At 41.2% G+C, this 19,635-nt stretch overlaps 1 protein-coding gene across 2 annotated transcripts in view; it reads right to left on the bottom strand.

Annotated features, from left to right (window-relative positions):
- Positions 1-19,635, bottom strand: part of angpt1 (angiopoietin 1) — a 208,506-nt gene that overhangs the window by 13,687 nt on the left and 175,184 nt on the right. The window lies entirely within an intron of this gene.

The following is a 19,635-nucleotide window of genomic DNA, read 5'->3' as shown; positions in this document are numbered from 1 at the left end:
GGGAGGCAATAAAGACATAACATGCTGCAGGATGTCTCCTGGGAGATGGTTTGCGTGTGTGAATGAGCTTATGTGGAACACCTGTAACAACATGAGAAGGACAGACTGGATATAAAATGACAACTCGAAGGGCAGTTGAAGCAGATGTTAAGTTGAAGAGTTTTATGGTGTGTTAAACAGATCCGCTCGAGTGGTCGCTACCGGAGTCAGTAGGACAGTTTTCGCATGATACTTTCACCAGACAAATGACATTGGAAAAAAAAATACAGGAAATGTCTGAAGGGCATACTGTAATAGTGTATAATTGTTTAAAATTAGCCAAACAGTACGGTGGTACCTCAGTTTTTGTCGTAATCTTGCCATGTCAACAGTGCAATTACCAGTGCAATACATTTTCATTAGAGATGTCCGGTAATGGCTTTTTTGCCGATATCCGATATTGACCAACTCTTGATTACCGATTCCGATATCAACCGATACCGATATATACAGTCGTGGAATTAACACATTATTATGCCTAATTTTGCTGTGATGCCCCGCTGGATGCATTAAACAATGTAACAAGGTTTTCCAAAATAAATCAACTCAAGTTATGGAAAAAAATGCAAACATGGCACTGCCATATTTATTATTGAAGTCACAAAGTGCATCATTTTTTTTAACATGCCTCAAAACAGCAGCTTGGAATTTGGGACATGCTCTCCCTGAGAGAGCATGAGGAGGTTGAGGTGGCCGCAAAAAAATAAAAGCCTTATATAAGTGTTATAATGAAGGCAACACATGATGTAAGTGTCAATATTAGCTATATTAGCCTACTAGTGTCTATATTAGCTATATTAGCCTTCTATCGAAGGCTGATGCAAATCTTTGTTGACAGAAACGTTGTATTTTAATTTTTATTCTACAAATTTTTGCAACATTGAAAATCATTAGTAAAATGAAGGCTTCTCACAGGATGAGATAACTTCTGGAAATTACTGTCTCAGAATGGCCAAAGTTATAGATGTGTGTGTCCAAGTTTAAGGAAACGGCAGGCTGTTTTCTTCTTTATTACAATTTTTGCAAGCTGGGTAACATTTGCTGTGGTCTGGAACAACATGGCACACAAACAACTATAAGAAATGCAGCCAATATTACATACAGATAATGTGTCATGCAAATATAAATTAAATACACAGAGGACATAAGTAAAGGAAATTAAATGAGCTCAAATATACCTACAAACGAGGCATAATGATGCAATATGTACATAAAGCTATCCTAAATAGCATGTTTGCATTGATTAGCTTGCAGTCATGGATTGAATAAATATGCCTGAATAGCACTTCAGCAAATCAATAAAATCTACAAAGCTCACCTTTGTGCATTCACGCACAGCATAAAACATTTGGTAGACGAAATGTGACAAAGAAGAAGTGGCATAAAACATGTCTTTCTGTGGCAGCATCGGAGAAAGTTGTACATGTAAACAAACTACGATGAGTTCAAGGATCGCTGAAATTAGTAGGACAAAACGGTGCTTGCCAAATACTCTCATCAGTGAAGCATGTTTAATATAGACAGTGGGATTTCTAACAAATAGGACGGTTTGTGTCATGTTTGTCCTCCTACAGAAAATATATTAAAACAAAAAATATTTTTTCTTCCATCCATCCATTTTCTACCGCTTGTCACTTTTTGGGTTTTTCCATTTTCATATATCTCTGAAAGAGGTCCAGGGAGCCACTCGGTCGGCGCTAGAGTCGCGGGTTGCTGACCCCCGAACTTGGAAAATGGTATGTACAGATCAGGGGAGCTTTTCTGCATTTTTATTTTTGCTTTTAAGCGATTATTTATTTTCTTGACACAACCTCTCCGTCATCCAGCTCTAGATTTGTGTTGGCTGATTGAAAGGCAATAAATGCAGCATGTATTGTGTTATCTGATCAAGCCTAATGTTTAGAGTCAATGCACAATCCGATATTGACGTTGCCAAGGATCGGTGCCACGGCTCTTGGCATTAGAGGCAAGAGCGTACTCCGTTACGCCACAAGAGACTTGCAGGATTGCGGACAAAGGCTATTGTTTTTTTTTTGCTGACGAAGGGGTCGACAGTTTAGATCAAGTTTGCCGTGGAACTTTATATAATGTGTCCTGTTACTTCAAGAATTTATTGGCAGCTTACGCGCCATTTTGAGTCTCTATCTGAAGTCCGAACTGACCGCGACTGTGTCAAAAACCCACATTTTGAACACAGCTTTAGTGTTGTCCCTAGAAAAATCTGAACTGCAGTCACGTGAGGCGTCACATGTCATCATTTCCGGCTCCTCCCATACATGACGCAAGCGTATCCAACACACACCTCAGAGCCTCGGCACATTTCATCGCATTACTACTGCACTATATTTCTTTGCCTTGACCACGCTGATGCTACTTGGTTTTTCCCTAAAACAAGGTTGTTTTTTTCCCTGCACGTAACCTCCTGTCTCTCCATCCTGGGGTCCCACCAACAACAACCTCCTTGCAGAAATGTAACACACCTGTTTCAAAAGTTTGGATGAGTAGACTTAGTGTCAGGTTCAAACACTGATTACATCTATTAAACAGACAATGAAGCAAGGAATTTAAACAGAGACATAATTCAATTTAGCTCAATTGAGGAGAAACGTCTGGGCTGTACTATTTGTACAGTCCCAAACCACACGACGAAAGATTGTACGCCTCCTCTTTTATTTGGACTTTCCCTGATTACATGGCAACAGCTGTTTCTAAAGGAAGGGGGGTCGTAAACAGCCGTCGCCTTTGCTTACAAAACAGTTCAAAGAAAAGGTGCCTGGAGGGGGGTCAGGTCCTGCTTCCTCTCCGCTTTGTAGTTCTCGGGTCAAGACAAAATCTTCCTGTGGATTACAATACATCAAAGAAACCGACACCTTCATGTCGCTTACCATCCTACACAGTGGAGTTTTACAAGCCTTTTGATTGGTAAGATAAAGGACAGCTTGTGTCTGCTCGCCGGGAACTAATTGAAACACAAAGTTTTGTGATAACTTAGATACAATTATTCTGACACTTAGACTTAGACAAACTTTAATGATCCACAAGGAAAATTGTTCCACACAGTAGCTCAGTTACAGAGGATGGAAAGTGTAAGGATGGAAAGGATAATGCAGGTATAAAGTAGACTAAAAAAAAGACCAAATGAAGACCAAATCGCGCAAAAACAAAAGCAATGTTTCCCCATACGAAATTATGCAAATCCAATTAATCAGTTATAGATGCCAAAAAATTAACATAAAATAAATTTTATAATGAATAATTATAATGTTACATACATAGAATAATGTGAATTACATAAAAATGACAAACTAATGGATACAGGAACATTAAAGACTCTTGCTGGCGAAGAGAGGGACAACTTTGCATTTTGCTATGAGATACTTCTACATTTCAATAGTGTTTCTTGCCTTCTTTAGGACTTTATCTATATCCAAACTGCTGGTATTCACAACTAGTGATGTGCGATACTACTGATTTTCTTTCTGATCGGATACCGAGTAAAATTCAGGCTGGTATCAACAATACCAATCCGATACAAATTATCCCAATGTGTGTGGTAAAGTATAATAAGTAGGGTATTTTAAGTGTTGCTGACCTTCGGGGATCATCTTCAAATGATGTAAACTCCCCGAGCTATACAAATTATGGCGTTATTCTGCACTGAATGCGTTGTCAAAGTAAACGAGGGCCATTTTTTATCTTATTTTGTAAAAAAAAATGCTGAAAACTGACATTTATTACCATATTTTCCGGAGCATAGGGCGCACCGGATTGTAAGGCGCACTGCCGAGGAGTGGGTCTTGTCAGGTCTATTTTCATACAAAAGGCGCGAAGGACTTATGCAGATCCCAAATACAGATCAGCAGGTACCAGGCGGTAAGAAAAGTTGGTTTTGCATAATATTGCGAAACAAAACGCTAAATAATATGTCTTACCTTATACACACACCATAATAATACTCGTATGTTGAAGCACAGTACAATCCATCAAGCGGTGCGGCTTCATAGCTTACCAAAGTCGTACTAAAACATTTTTGATAGATTTTTGAGCGCCGTGTGTAATGTTCTATATTTTCAATGGAACATATACAATGTTGGTGTTGTTTACTTGAGTCATATATACAAAAACTGAGTTACCACTGTACTTACAATGTTGACCATGTGTAACCCCACACTATCTAATAAGAACCAACACAAAATATCAAATTGTTACCTTTACAAATATAGTCAAGTTCAGATTGACACGCAGACATCAGTGTGTGGTGAACTTTAGAGTGTTTTTACAATTTTTTCCGGGATTGTGTGTTTTCGGGAAGATGTTGACCACTGTGCACGTAGGAGTATTACAGCTTCAATGCCTCAGAGAGATGGATAAGACTCCCTTTAGGAAAGAGTCATTTACACTGAAAGACTCATTTATTTAGACAGCTGTGTAAAAGGTTGATCTGTACAGAACAGTTCGGAAAAAAACATTTCATATAATGCTCCAGTGTAAAAAGGAGAGCCTTTTGTATCACTAGTAGTGGTAATAAGTGCATGCAAAATCATTTTTGTGTTGATGGTTGCAAAGCAGCATTCAAGATAATAATATTAAAGCCCCCAAACAAGCAAATATGGTAAAATGTATCTTACTGAGAACCAATGTCCAGTGGATGCTTTTTTTCTAACATTTGTGACTCTTTCGAAAGATTAAAAACAAGGTATGTGGCATACATTGCATCATCTTCCAGTAGTTTAGACCAGGCCTGGGCAATTATTTTGACTCGGGGGGCCAAATTTAGAGAAAAAAATGTGTCTGGGGGCCGGTATACATCTATCAGCTGTTTGGCCACAATACCCAGCAATATGTTTGGAGGAGAAAAGGTGAGGCTTTTAATCCCAGGAACACCACACCTACCATCAAGAATGGTGGTGGTAGTATTATGCTCTGGGCCTGTTTTGCTGCCAATGGAACTGGTGCTTTACAGAGAGTAAATGGGACAATGAAAAAGGAGGATTACCTCCAAATTCTTCAGGACAACCTAAAATCATCAGCCCGGAGGTTGGGTCTTGGATGCAGTTGGGTGTTCCACTAGGACAATGACCCCTAACACACGTCAAAAGTGGTAAAGGAATGGCTAAATCAGGCTAGAGTTAAGGTTTTAGGATGGCCTTCCCAAAGTCCTGACTTAATTGTGTGGACAATGCTGAAGAAACAAGTCCATGTCAGAAAACCAACAAATTTAGCTGAACTGCACCAATTTTGTCAAGAGGAGTGGTCAAAAATTCAACCAGAAGCTTGCCAGAAGCTTGTGGATGGCTACCAAAAGTGCAATATTGCAGTGAAACTTGCCAAGGGACATGTGACCAAATATTAACATTGCTGTATGTATACTTTTGACCCAGCAGATTTGGTCACATTTTCAGTAGACCCATAATAAATTCATAAAAGAGCCAAACTTCATGAATGTTTTTTGTGACCAACAAGTATGTAAACTTTTGACCACGACTGTATATACATACATACATATGGAAAGACAATAAAATTGATCACGCCATTACATGGCGAATTGTCGAATCTAGCTCACCATACAACAGTGCAGCTAAAAGATGTAACCTGTGCCTGAAATATTATTATTTTTTAATTATATACCACCCCAGCATGTCCACTTTAAACAAACGCAACAAACTCGTCTCATCATGCCGGCACAGAAGCAAATGGCCACACCCCCATGTAATGTACCCTATATATATATATATATATATATATATATATATATATATATATATATATATATATATATATATATATATATATATATATATATATATATATATATATATATATATATATATATATATATATATATATATATATATATATATGTAACAACAACAGATACTTCAATATATTCACCTGAAGAGCTGGGAAACCTGCAAAACAGGCTTGTAGGGATGACATAGTCTCTGTGTTTTTTCCTGACCTAACGTATATTCCGCTATATTCATCAGTTGTATATATAGATCACCTAAGTCAAGTATAGAAACATTATTGTGATTACTTATGGAGTATATTGTGGATAAATTGAGAACAGGAAGTGAACAAAAGTTTTAGCAACTGTTATGTAAAGGAAAAGGGGGTAGGATTAAATAAGCTCTGATTCTTCCTACTCCTTTTCACACATGTTGAAAAGAGAAACTGGAAATTGTGATGTATCATGTTGTATGCTTGCATGTTCGAAATAAACTCAAACTCAACCCCGGTATTGAGCACTGTATAACAGATAAACCACAATACATATATACATATGTAAGCTGTGAAAATCTGATGTACAGTACGTGTGCTTGGGTCCTATTTTTAGGAACACTAATACAAAACCTCACAATGACGTCTCATTGAATGCTAAAAACGAGATGACAGACCGTACTTGCCAACGCTCCCGATTTTCCCGGGACACTCAAGAATTTCAGTGCCCCTCCAGAAAATCTCCCGGGGCAACCATTCTCCCGAATTTCTCCCGAATTTCTCCCGATTTCCACACGGTCAACAATATTGGGGGCGTGCCTTAAAGGCACTGCCTTTAGCGTCCTCTACAACCTGTCGTCACGTCCGCTTTTCCTCCATACAAACAGTGTGCCGGCCCAGTCACATTATATATGCGGCTTTTACAAACACATAAGATAATTAAAGTTAAAGTACCAATGATTGTCACACACACACTAAGTGTGGCAAAATTATTCTCTGCATTTGACCCACCACCCTTGTTCCACCCCCTGGGAGGTGAGGGGAGCAGTGGGCAGCAGCGGTGGTCACGCTCGGGAATCATTTTTGGTGATTTAACCCCCAATTCCAACCCTTGATGCTGAGGTAATGGGTCCCATTTTTATAGTCTTTGGTATGACCCGGCCGGGGTTTGAACTCACAACCTACCGATCTCATGGCGGACACTCTAACCAATGGGCCACTGAGTAGGTATGCAAGGCGTACTTAATCAACAGCCATACAGGTCACACTGAGGGTGGCCATATAAACAACTTTAACACTGTTACAAATATGCGCCACACTGTGAACCCACACCAAACAAGAATGACAAACACATTTTGGGAGAACATCCGCACCGTAACACAACATAAACACAACAGAACAAATACCCAGAACCCCTTGTAGCACTAACTCTACAATACACCCCCCCCCCCCCGCTACCACCAAACCCCGCCCCCCGTATTCGGAGGTCTCAAGGTTGGCCAGTATGTGACAGACCGCCTTAAAAAACGAAATGGAATTTTACAGAATGTACATGAAATTAAAGAATGTGGGATTTACAATATTAACTATGAACGATAAAACACTGAATATTGACAACATATGACCGTCACACCCTCTCTCGATTGACGTATTTTACAAACACAACTAAAATGCAAAAAACACAGCGAAATATGAACGTGAAGGGTAAAAAAAACCCCACCTACAATCTGATATATCTGATATATCACTAAGCTTTAGAAATGTGTTGTAAAAATCTCCTTCCGCGTCTGTCCCTGACACCCGCATTTCAGGTTGGCAGGTCTGGAAACACTCTGTGGAAACGCTCCCCACCCACACTGCTTGGTGCATCGTCTGAGCCGCTGTGACTTAGATTACCATAGTAACTAATTAGATTACCATAGTAACTAATTAGATTACCATAGTAACTAGTATATCATGCAAAAGCGCAGATTCCAACCATTGAAATACTTTGTATAGTTCAAGACTTACGGTCATTAGAAAACATCACTGCACATCATAATGGCAGCTACAGTTTCCATCTTAAAGATCTAAAAAATTTTTTGGGGGAATGTCCGGCGGGCCAGATTGAAAAGCTTAAGTAAACGGTGTCCATAAGACAACAGATGCTTTTAAAGAGTAGACAAAATATGACCTCACTTACGGGTAGAACGGTTAGTAAATCCTTTAATTCCAAGCAATAAAACATGGCGTGTCAGGGATAAAGTCTGCGAATGGTATGATAAAAGGCAGACATTGGTCCACTTTCAAACTCTCCGCTTTACAAAGTCGTGATCTCTGCTGCACTCACGGATTGCCAAGACACGTCATCAAGTGGGATTTTCAGCGTGACACTTTGACAGGCCGCTTTAAATAGTCCGTGTCTGTGTTTACTGGGTGTCCTGCATATTCACCAGACCAACAACTACGATGTAGGCAGACATCTGCTGGGTTTGCTGCCACGCTGTTTTACACCCCAATAGTAAGTGGAATAATCTGAAGGGCCAAGTCATGAACAACATTTTCGGGAAGTGATAAAAGGCAGTCGGAGTAATTGTTAACAATCAATACAGCTGTTATTTGCTGGCCTGGTCCGGACTAACCTGATGACTAACATCTATTTTGTACCATTTGCTTCCCGGGTAAATAACAAACCACATAATTGCTGTCAAGACGTGGTCTTTGGAGTGTTTGTTTTCCCGAGATGCAAGTAAAGTTGGATCGGACATGGCTTGGAGGTAAATACATGATTTTATTTTAACATTAACTACAAAAAGGGTACAAACAAAAAGCCCGCTCGAGGCGGAGATAAACTTGGCTAAGAAACAAAAACTACCATGAAGGCAATACTATGGACAATAAACAAACAATTACTTGGAAAATGAAAATAGACAAAACTCACTTGGCATGGAACTATGGTAACATGGGTAGCAGAAGTCAAACAGAGTTCATGTCGCCAGGCTGACTTCCTGGCAACTATCGGCTTAAATAGTCTTGAACATGATTAATGACAGGTGTGTGAGTCCAAATGAATCTGGTGCGTGACATGAGGACAGGTGAAAACTAATGGGTTGTCATGGAAAGAAAACAAACAAGAGTGCACAAAGAGTCCAAAAACCAAACCGAACATAACCAAAACAAAACATGATCACACATACATGACAATTGCATAATAAAATGCACCTTGCTTGCATATTTAGGGATTGGTACTGAATTCGGCATTTTTTATAAGTGGAATTCCATCGGTACTACAGGTTACCGATTCACGTAAAGCCAAAAAGTACCAGTTTTTGCTGCCTTTTGTCGCAGGTGCAGTCAAGCACTGGCAACAAACAAGCGCTCAGGAGTTTAAAGCGGCATTTTGCGTGCTTCTGTATTTGCACCAAATGTTAGAAACATTCTGCGAGACATCGATGTGTTGAAAGCCCTGGAAGGCGCCTTCTGCAAAATAAGTTGCCTCAAAGCTGGTTAGTTTCTATCGCTGCCGTGTTGGCTTTCTCATACCTATTATTAGGTCTGCACAAACTGCACTTAAATCTAAATACAAAACCCAAAACCAGTGAAGTTGGCACGTTGTGCAAATGGTAAATAAAAACAGAATACAATGATTTGCAAATCCTTTTCAACCTATATTCAATTGAATATAGTAGTATTCAAGATGGCGTCGCGACTAGTCGCAGAGGCTCAACGCTCTCCCATTCGGTGCTTTTTTATGTTATTTATGTACGTCTTTGTTATTTTACTTTTTACATTCTGTCGGGCAAACAACGTCTACACCAGGCAGGATCTCATAGAAGTCGGATCTCCCGGAAAAAGCGCCGTCACGGCCGAGTTTATCCGTGTAAACAACATCCCGGAAGAAATTGCGAGACAACCCGGATCTCCATGGTACATCATACCCGGAACAAAGCGCCGCAGGCGGCGTAGAGAACGTAAACAGAAACGAGGCTGCAGAGCTGGTCTGCTGGAGAGGCTAAGACAACGACCGAACAGACCACCACTGCCGAGTATATTTCTCACAAATGCAAGATCACTTGCAAACAAGATGGACGAACTGAGGCTACAGGTAGCAACAAACACCACCGTGAGGAATAGCTGCGTGCTAATAGTTACAGAAACCTGGCTCCATTCGTCCATCCCGGACCTAGCTATCGAGCTAACAGGCTACACTCTATACCGCCTGGACAGGACAAAAGAGGCTACAGGGAAATCGCGTGGAGGAGGACTATTAATATTCACAAAGGACACATGGGGAACACACACAAGCATTGTGAGTAGCCACCGTTCCCCTAATCTAGAATATCTGACTATTAAATGTCGACCCTTTTACCTGCCGAGGGAATACAATGCTGTGTTGCTAACCGCAGTGTACATAGCGCCAGATGCTAACGCTAGCACGGCGCTAGGTCAGCTGCATGATACAATCAACCAGCAACAAAGCATGTATCCGGAGGCTGCTCATATCATCGCAGGAGACTTTAACCATGCTAATCTGAAGGTAGTGCACCCCAAACTACACCAGCATGTAAAATGTGCCACAAGAGGCAAAAACACACTGGACAAGGTTTACTCCAATATTAAACTGGGCTACAGAGCTAAACCTTTAGCACACATGGGCCAGTCAGACCACATATCCCTGCTACTCATCCCAGCATACACCCCCACCCGGATAAGTGCTCCCACCACAACAAAGACCATCAATACCTGGCCTGAAGGTGCCACTGAAAAGCTGCAAGACTGCTTTGACACCACTGCGTGGGAGGTCTTTGTAGACGAGGACCTGGAGAAATACACATCAGGAGTACCGGGCTACATAAAACACTGCACAGACTCTGTTACTGTGGATAAGCGCGTCCGAGTCTATTCCAACACAAAGCCATGCATGACGAGAGAGGTGCAGAGGCTGCTGAGGGAGAGGGACACCGCGTTCAGATCTGGCGACGGGGAGCTCTACAGCACTGCCAGAGCCAGCCTGAAGCGTGGTATCAGGGAGGCTAAGGAGGACTACAAAACGAAGATTGAGGACTGCTTCCAAAGCAACGACTCCAGGAGGGTATGGCAGGGGGTCCAGCACATGACCAACTACAGGCCCAGCAACCTCCCGGCCGGCAGGGGACAGCCCCGGCTGGCAGAGGAGCTGAACTCCTTCTACGCCCGCTTTGAGGTAACACCATCGGAAGCAGTCACACTTCACTCAGTAGCAACACCTCACCCAACAGCCACACCTCAATCAGCAGTCACACCTCACTCGGCAGACCACAGCAGCCTCACCCTTTCAGTGACGGAGCACGAGGTCAGACGCACACTGAAAGCCGTGAACCCGAGGAAGGCTGCGGGACCGGACGGCGTCTCCGGACGGGTGCTGAGAGACTGCGCTGATCAGCTGGCTGGTGTCCTCACCGACATCTTCAACCGGTCCCTGTCCCAGGCCACCGTCCCATCCTGCCTGAAAACCTCCACCATCATCCCGGTTCCCAAAAAGAAAAACACTGTCAGCTGTCTGAACGACTACCGGCCAGTGGCACTCACTTCCATCACAATGAAGTGTTTCGAGAAACTGGTCCGGACCCACATCCTCTCATCCCTACCGCCCGCATTGGACCCCCATCAGTTTGCCTACCGAGCCAACAGGACGCCATCGCTACGGCTCTCCACTGCGCCATGTCCCACATGGAGGAGGGGGAGGAGCTATGTACGGCTGCTCTTTGTAGACTTCAGCTCTGCATTTAATACCATCTTACTTGACAGACTGGTGACCAAGCTAGCAGACCTCGGAATATCCAACCCCACCTGTCTCTGGATTAAAGACTTCCTGACTGACCGCCATCAGAGGGTGAGGAGGGTACCCACACCTCCACAGCCCTCAGCCTCAGCACCGGCTCACCTCAGGGCTGCGTGCTGAGCCCCCTGCTCTACTCACTCTACACCCACGACTTCACAGCCACCCACCCCGGCAACCACATCATAAAGTTTGCCGATGACACAACGGTGGTGGGCTGCATCTCTGGGGTCGACGAGACGGCATACCGGGACGAGGTGGAGCAGCTGGCAGTGTTGAGCAGGGTGAACAACCTGAAGCTGAACCAGCTCAAGACCCAGGAAGTGATCTTGGACAGCCGGAGGAGAAAAACTACCATACAGCCCATGTACATCGACGGGGGCTGTGTGGAAAGAGTCTCATCCCTACGCTTCCTGGGAGTTCACCTGGATGAGGACCTGTCCTGGAGGACCAACACCACGGCCATCGTCAAGAGGGCACAGCAGAGGCTCTACTTCTTGAGAGTACTCAGGAATCTCCACCTGAGACAGGATCTGCTGGTGTCCTTCTACCGCTGTTCTGTGGAGAGCATCCTCACATACTGCATCTGCGTATGGTTCTGCAGATGCACAGCAGCAGAGAGGAAAGCTCTCCAGAGGGTCGTCAACTCGGCCCAAAAAATCATCGGGTGCCCCCTCCCCTCCCTGGAAGAACTGTATAACTCCCGCTGCCTGAAGAAGGCAGCCAACATACTCAAGGACCCGTCCCACCCCGGCAACAGCCACTTCGATCGGCTGCCTTCCGGCAGACGTTTCAGAACCATGCGAACCCGCACAAATAGACTCAGGAACAGTTTCTACCCCCGGGCTATAACTGCACTAAACGCAGCTAAATTGTAAAAAAACCCCAAAACAAAACAAAAAAAAACTCCCTCACGTGCAACATGAGGAAGCCATCGGTCAATCACGATCCGGGACTGTGCAATCAGCGATTACATGCCAACTGGACAATATTTATCATATTTATTCACACAATTAATCCGCAATAAAAAGCCTGCACAGCATAAGAGGTAGGAAATGCTGACTCCCACCCCCTTAGCACACTGGGATTCAGCATTACTCCTCTCTAGTCACTTTATACTTTTTACTGTCTCGTTTTCTTCTACATTGCCTCTTAGAGTGGTCTTAGGCCACATTGTATATTGCATATTGTGTATATTGTGTTGTTTTTGTATATTGTGTGGTTTCTTCTTTAAAAAAAAAAAAAAGCAAAGCACCTCAGGGAAGCAATCTAAATTTCGTTGGACCTGTACCTGTACATGCACAATGACAATAAAGATCATTCATTCATTCATTCGAATAGACTGCAAAAACAAGATACTTAGCGTTCGAACTGGAAAACTTTGTAATTTTTTGCAAATAATAGCTCATTTGGAATTTGATGCCTGCAACATGTTTCAAAAAAGCGGGCACACGTGGCAAAAAAAGACTGAGAAAGTTGAGGAATGCTCATCAAACACTAATGTGGGACATCCCACAGGTGAACAGGCTAATTGGGAACAGGTGAGTGCCATGATTGGGTATAAAAGCAGCTTCCATGAAATGCTCAGGATGGGGTGAGGGTCACCACTTTGTGAACAAATGCGTGAGCAAATTGTCCAACAGTTTAAGAACAACATTTCTCAACGACCTAATGCAAGGAATTTAGGGATTTCACAATCTAAGGCCCGTGATATCATCAAAAGGTTCAGAGAATCTGGAGAAATCACTGCAGGTTAACGATGATATTATAGACCTTCGATCCCTTAGGCGTTACTGCATCAAAAAGCAACATCAGTAAAGGATAGCACCACATGGGCTCAGGAACACTTCAGAAAACCACTGTCAGTAACTACAGTTTGTCGCTACATCTGTAAGTGCAAGTTAAAACACTACTATGCAAAGCGAAGGACATTTATCAACAACACCCAGAAACTCTGCCGGCTTTGCTGGGCTCGAGCTCATCTAAGATGGACTGATGCAAAGTGGAAAAGTGTTCTGTGGTCTGACGAGTCAATGTTTCAATTTGTTTTTGAAACTGTGGACGTCGTATCCTCCGGAACAAAGAGGAAAAGAACCATCCGGATTGTTATAGGCGCAAAGTTCAAAAGCCACCATCTGTGATGGTATGGGGGTGTATTAGTGCCCAAGGCATGGGTAACTTTCACATCTGTCAATTTACCATTAATGCTGAAAGGTTCACACAGGTTTTGGAGCAACATATGTTGCCATCCAAGCAACGTTATCATGGCCGCCCCTGCTTATTTCAGCAAGACAATGCCAAGCCACGTGTTACAACAGCGTGGCTTCATAGTAAAAGAGTGCGGGTACTAGACTGGCCTGCCTGTAGTCCAGACCTGTCTCCCATTGAAAATGTGTGGCGCATTATGAAGCCTAAAATACCACAACGGAGACCCCGGACTGTTGAACAACTTAAGCTGTACATCAAGCAAGAATGGGAAAGAATTCCACCTGAAAAGCTTCAAAAATTGCTCTCCTCAGTTCCCAAACGTTTACTGAGTGTTGTTAAAAGGAAAGGCCATATAACACAGTGGTAAAAATGCCCCTGTGCCAACTTTTTTGCAATGTGTTGCTGGCATTAAATTCTAAGTTAATGATTATTTGCAAAAAAAAAAAAAATGTTTCTCAGTTCGAACATTAAATATCTTGTCTCTGCAGTCTATTCAATTGAATATAGGTTGAAAATTTGCAAATCATTGTATTCTGTTTTTATTTACGAACCACACAACGTGCCAACTTCACTGGTTTAGTGTTTTGTAAAAACATAACGACATAATTGACATGGGTCTTGAGCAGCAGAAAGTTGTCGGTATTGGCTTGGATACTTCATGCATTTCATGCATTTATTCATTCTATAACAAAACCTTACTCCTGTTACTTTCAGTCCTGCAACTCAAAGGAGTCATCTTTTGCCTGAGATGGGCCAATACCCATTTTGAGTAGATCAATACGTGTATTATCCGATTCAGAGTTAAAAAAAAAAAGGAAAAAAGAAAGACACTTATTTTGGGAGTTACAACAAGCAACTGGCATGGATCCGTTGGAATTTGGCTTCTGCGTGTCTGGCGAGCTCCATAGTCCAAGTCCCCACCGATGTCTTTGGAGAAGTTAAATTGTGATCTATTTTCTAAGTCAAAATGCCAGAAATTTCCTCCTTATTAAAGTTGTACTTCAGACAAACAAAACCAGCATGGTCGGGTGCAAGGCGTCAGATAACGCCGACATGTTTGTTTAACACCATTTTCATGTAAAACTAGGTCACAGTGATTGACACCTTGCTGTATTAAAAAAACATTGAAGCTGGAAAAATAACACTAAATAGAAAAAACACAAATATTTTTGCTGCAAAGACTTTTGTTGGAGATCTCTCCAATAATCTTGTTTAAAATCAACATCTATTTGTAAATATCAAATACATTTTAACTATTGTCATCCTATTTATTGCAATATTAAGCACATCATTAGAACTCATGCACTTGATAGTTCACTGCAGGCATGAAGGTCTGAAGCAGTCCTTGGAATTATTCCTCCGAACGCTAAAGAGAACTGTGTTAGATTACACCAGAGTAGGACGGGATTGGCAGGGAGCCCCAGATCTGCTAACATGTGGTTGGTGCTGTCAACCTCAGAACGACGAGTCCTGAAAGGCAATGCCGTGTACAACGGTCGTATCGAAACAGCCTTGCGTTCACAGGGCGCCACGTCTGCTTTTTTTTATGGCATCCCTCTGCAGTCAACACATCACTTTTACCTGGAGGAGAGACTTTCACACTTTTGTACTGGGAGTCAGATAAAATGACAGCTGGGAGACGTTTCCCTTATAAGGGCATTTCCAATTATGGTGGAAGGCACTGACAAAAATGTCATGGTTCTTTGACATATTGTCTTTTGGCGCTTTCATATCCTCTTGAGAACAAAGGTATTCTGTAATGGATTTATTTTTGGTCAGGGCTTAGAATTTTGGAACAACAACAGCCTTGTTATGCATAGGGATGGGTGCTTTTCACATTTGAAACAATACAGTACCAATCATAGGCGCCGATCCCGTGGGTGCTTCGGGGCCCGAGCACCCGCGTGGGATTGATGGCAACTTTCAATCTTTAAAATAATTTTAAAAAAAGCAATCTTGTTGTTGTTATTTTTTGTGGCGAGTTTGGTCCGTTTTACATAATAAAAAAGTAGCAAATCATATAGTCTATAATTCTCAAAACCTAACCAAAGTTTCATTGTGCCCGATAATGAACTAATGACACAATCATCTTGACTTTGAACACACTGCACACGAGCGAATGAAGGGCATACTTACTCAACAGCCGCACAGTATTTTCGGAGTATAAGTCGCTCCGGAGTATAAGTCGCACCGGCCGAAAATGCATAATAAAGAAGGCAAAAAACATATATAAGTCACACTGGAGTATAGGTCGCATTTTTGGAGGAAATTTATTTGATAAAACCCAACACCAAGAATAGACATTTGAAAGGCAATTTAAAATAGATAAAGAATAGTGAACAACAGGCTGAATAAGTGTACGTTATATGACGCATAAATAACCAACTGAGAACGTGCCTGGTATGTTAACGTAACATATTATGGTAAAAATCATTCCAATAACTAGAACATGCTATACGTTTACCAAACAATCTGTCACTCCTAATCGCTAAATCCCATGAAATCTTATACGTCTAGTCTCTTAAGTGAATGAGCTAAATAATATTATTTGATATTTTACGGTAATGTGTTAATAATTTCACACATAAGTCGCTCCTGAGTATAAGTCGCACCCCCGGCCAAACTATGAAAAAAAACTGCGACTTGTAGTCCGAAAAATACGGTACATGTCACATTAAGGTTGGCCGTATGAACAATGCCAACACTGTCATAAACATGTGCCATATAGTGAGACCACACTAAACAACACTGTCATAAAAATGTGCCATATAGTGAAACCAAACTAAACAACAACGACAAACATATTTTGGAAGAATATTTGCACCGCAACATAACATAAAAACACTACAGAAAAAAATCCCAGAATTCCCTGCAGCACCAACTCTTCCGGGACACTACAATATAAACAAACGCCATTGGTGGATCTACACCTAACATCCACTGTAATGATACCATGTACAATAGCGTATATAGTCGATACTACTATGATTACATAGATATTTTTTAACATCACAAATTCTTCTTTCATTTTTAAAAAATGTATATTATGTTTATAAACTCAGGAAATATGTCCCTGGACACATGAAGACTTTGAATATGACTAATGTATGATCCTGTAACTACTTGGTATCGGATCAGTACTTAAATGTGTGGTATCATCCAAAACTAATGTAAATATTTAAACAAGAGAAGAATAAGTGATTATTACATTTTAACAGAAGTGTAAATAGAACATGTTAAAACAGAAAATAACCAGATATTAACAGTAAATGAACAAGTAGATTAATAATTCATTTTCTACCACTTGTCCTTAATAATGTTTACAAAATAATAGAATGATAAATGACACAATATGTTACTGCATACGTCATCAGACTAAATTAGGAGCTCTTGTTTGCTTACTTACTACTAAAAGACAAGTTCTCTTGTATGTTCACTGTTTTATTTAAGGACAACATTGCAATAAGAAACATATGTTTAATGTACCGTAAGATTTTTTGGTTAAAATAAAGCCAATAATGACATTTTTTGCGGTCCCCTTTATTTAGAAAAGTACCGAAAAGTACCAAAAAGTACCGGTACCAAAATATTGGTATCGTGACAACAATGATACACACACACCAAGCACCCACTGGCAGAAATGTAGATCGGCGCCTATGGTACCAATGCCCCGTACCTCAGCTGTTGCTGATTTGTGGTACTTTTGTGTGTGTTCATGTGGTAACAAATGCTGAATTGTTTAATAATAACATTTTGTTTTAAATTTAACATGTAACGCTGAGCTGATAAAGATAACTGTGCTGTCTACTTGTTATAGTTTGATTTCCTACACTTCTGAGTCTTGCTTGCAAGTATGCATTAATTTCAGGGTGGCCATAGTCAGGAAGTAGTCTTTGCCTTTAAGTAAATGTACCTTTTTTGTTAAGTCCTACAAAGTCTTTATAGTTATTATATACACACCAGCTGTTTGACAGTAACGTGCATCTTAGTTGTAGTTTTAATTACCAAATTTAGAGGTGTTGAAATTGTCAATGCTAATCAACAGCATGTACAAAACACAAAACCAGTGAAGATGGCACTTTGTGTAAATCGTAATTAAAAACAGAATACAATGATTTGCAAATCCTTTTCAACTTATATTCAATTGAATAGACTTCAAAGACAAGATATTTAATGTTCAAAAACAAAATTTTTTTTTTGCAAATAATCATTAACATTACATTTAATGGCAGCAACACATTGCAAAAAAGTTAGCACAGGGGCATTTTTCACCACTGTGTTACATGGCCTTTCCTTTTAACAACACTAAGTAAACGTTTGGGAACTGAGGAGACCAATTTTTTAAGCTTTTCAGGTGGAATTCTTTCCCATTCTTGCTTGATGTACAGCTTAAGTTGTTCAACAGTCCATGGTCACTGTTGTCGTATTGTACGCTTCATAATGCGCCACACATTTTCAATGGGAGACAGGTTTGGACTACAGGCAGGCCAGTCTAGTACCCGCACTCTTTTTCTACGAAGCCACGCTGTTGTAACACGTGGCTTTGCATTGTCTTGCTGAAATAAGCAGGGGCGTCCATGATAATGTTGCTTGGATGGCAACATAAGTTGCTCCAAAACCTGTATGTACCTTTCAGCATTAATGGCGCCTTCCCAGATGTGTAAGTTACCCATGCCTTGGGCACTAATACACCCCCATACCATCACAGATACTGGCTTTTGTACTTTGCGCCTATAACAATCCGGATGGTTCTTTTCCTCTTTGGTCCGGAGGACACAAAGTCCACCGTTTTCAAAAACAATTTCAGAAATGTGGACTCGTCAGATCACAGAACACTTTTCTACTTTGCATCAGTTCATCTTAGATGAACTCGGGCCCACCGAGGCCGGCGGCGTTTCTGGGTGTTGTTGATAAATGGCTTTTGCTGTGCATAGTATAGTTATAACTTGCACTTACAGATGTAGCGACAAACTGTAGTTACTGACAGTGGTTTTCTGAAGGGTTCCTGAACCCATGTGGTGATATCCTTTACACACTGATGTCACTTTTCGACGCAGTACCGCCTGAGGGACCGAAGGTCACGTGCAGAGATTTCTCCAAATTTTCTGAACCTTTTGATTATATTACGGACCGTAGATGATGAAATCCCTAAATTCCTTGCAATAGCTCCTTGAGAAATGTTGTTCTTAAACTGTTGGACAATTTGCTCACGCATTTGTTCACAAAGTGGTGACCCTCGCCCTTTCATGGAAGCTGCTTTTATACCCAATCATGGCACCCACCTGTTACCAATTAGCCTGTTCACCTGTGGGATGTTCCAAATAAGTGTTTGATGAGCATTCCCCAACTTTCTCAGTCTTTTTTTGCCACTTGTGCCAGCTTTTTTGAAACATGTTGCAGGCATCAAATTCCAAATGAGCTAATTTTTGCAAAAAAGTAAAGGTTTCTAGTTCCAAACGTTAAATAACTTGTCTTTGCAGTCTATTCAATATAATAGAAGTTGAAAAGGATTTTCAAATCATTGTATGCTGTTTTTATTTTCGATTTACACAACGTGCCAACTTCACTGGTTTTGGGTTTTGTACATCCCTCTGTAAAATATGCATAAAACTCTGAGATGGAGTTGAACTTGTAGAAGTTGTGGCGGGATCCATCCAGCTGTACCATGAATTCAATTACTCCTATCTCAAACCTGACCTTGGCTTTTTTTCTAACTCTTTGACTTGCTTAATGTTTGCTGCGTCTGCATTATGCTCGTTATTAGCTAATTGATGATCAATTTCACTCTCTCCAATCAGCGTTTTTCCTGTGTTCGCCAAGTGAGTTTTGTCATTCTAACTCAGAGTGAGGCCAGCTTGATTGTATTTAGT

Source organism: Entelurus aequoreus, linkage group LG20 (assembly GCF_033978785.1).
Source record: "Entelurus aequoreus isolate RoL-2023_Sb linkage group LG20, RoL_Eaeq_v1.1, whole genome shotgun sequence".
Taxonomy (NCBI): Eukaryota; Metazoa; Chordata; class Actinopteri; order Syngnathiformes; family Syngnathidae; genus Entelurus; species Entelurus aequoreus.
This window is presented reverse-complemented; position numbering and strand designations above follow the sequence as displayed.